Raw genomic sequence first — 2,122 nt, forward strand, 5'->3', positions numbered from 1 at the left:
AGGAGATGATCCTGTATTTACAAACCTTCTCGCATGTGAACATTGACTCCCATTAGGAAAGTTAGGAATTGTATACAGAGCCATGACAAGTATTTCTCCCCTTGCTAATCTCCTCTATGATTGCATTGTTGTCACACTGAATGGTTTCAGATCTTTTTTGCATTCATTCCTTTTTTCACGGTTAATTTTCAATCACTATGGTAACACGATATACTATTTGAAAGCGTTCTGTGTAACCTATTTACAGTATGTCATTGCTTTAGCAACAACAGTTCTTTATTTTGTAACAAGTGGGTGGCAAAAGAGGGTACAGTGAACCAAATGCATAATAGTTTCTAATTCTAAAGGTAACTCGGATAAATGTCCATTGTTTACTTAGAATATGTCTGGAGGAATTATGTTCGGTGTCTGTTTCGCCATTGCATACTTCTACAAAGGTACCAAAAACTTGTACATATGCTCTCTGGAACACGATGAGGCCATGTATGAGCTTCTCTGACCAGTATCGGTAATGCAGTAAGGCGTTACCCCATCCATACTTCCATCCATACATCCATACCATAGCTTGGTAGGCTAACATAAAACAACACAGAATTTTTTTGCCTGCGTAACAAAATTGTAGCATTTTCAATACGCACGCTAAGACAGATACGCTTTGGAAAAAATGTTTCTTGTGATTTTATGGCAAAAAATGTTTAAATAATAAATAGCATGTGAAATTGTGAAATGTGTTTGACTTGTTTATGGGTTGGGTATTTAACTATGGGCCTCAATGAATATATTAGTATACATGTTATTATTATGATTATTGTACCTATTTTAGAATGCTCATTTTTGGTGATATTGTCATTAAATTTGACGGGATTTGTCCAGTGTTGTGCGCACCAGGCACAGCCACGATGATCTGTATTCACTCAAAAAAAAATATTTTCAGTGAGAAGAAAAGCTTCCACTTTAATTGTGTTTGCACTTCTGTAACTTGTTTTAGTAATTACGACTCCCCAAAGGGTTACCTTTCAGAAGAGACCAGGATTATGCCTCTGGTCAAAAGGGTTCAATGTTGATGTAAATGACTGTTATCAAACTATTAGAATCATTTGGTTGCAATTAGTTAAATGTGGCAAAACTAGATATTAAGGGGGCAATTATTTTTCATATAAGTGATATGAGTATTTGATAACTTTTCATTAAATAAATGAAATAATGGCCTACTTTAAAAATAGCTTTGTGCTTACTCAGGTACCCTTTGTCTAATATTGCATTTTGCCTAAAGATCTGAAATCATTCAGTGTTGCAAATATGCAACAATAGAGGAAATAAGGAAGGGGGCATATACTTTTTCATGGCATTGTCTGGTGAATCAATGAATAAAGCTGTCTTAGGGCACGGGTGAGGGTCTGAGCATTGAAACAAAGCGCAGAGTGAAGTTGCATTTGTTATGAGTGTTGGTGGCTGTGTTGTGCACAGCATACAGCAATAATTTTTCAAACCAGCTGTTCTTACACTATTAAAGAGGATGAGTGGTCAATATTTTCTCTTCTTTGAGGTTGCAACTGTGAAGTACAATAAAAAAGGAGTGAATTTACATACTTTGATCTTGATGAGGTTTTATATTTATACTTCGGTAACTTGCACTTTCTGAATAATGTTCCAGATGAGCTGATTCGTGCTTTGCATGGCAGCCAGTCGCCGTGTGTGTGAATGGGTGAATGAGAGGCATTAATTGTTAAGCACTTTGGATTAAAGCACTATACAAACCATTTAATGTAGTTTGGTTGTTGGATTTTCAAATACTGATGTAAGTGGCAATCTGGATTTCTGGACTAAGTTCATTAGAAAGTTAATTCGAAATCAGAATGTTTCATGTATGTGTACAAAATGTGTCTTTGCTCAAAATGTACTGGTCTACTATTTCTGTTTCATGTAGTGAAAAGTATGATATTTTCATTCTTGTGTATGACTATTATACCCTTTTGGCCTTTCTACAATTGTTCTGCCATTTCAATCATTGACATGATTGACAAAATCTGTGCCTGGTGATGAGAGATTTATTAAAGTGCTTTTCTCTTTTCTGTTTTACAAAGACATTTACCATGAAATAAAAGTACATTTCAGTGTTGCT

This window comes from Conger conger, chromosome 14 (genome assembly GCF_963514075.1).
Source record: "Conger conger chromosome 14, fConCon1.1, whole genome shotgun sequence".
Taxonomy (NCBI): Eukaryota; Metazoa; Chordata; class Actinopteri; order Anguilliformes; family Congridae; genus Conger; species Conger conger.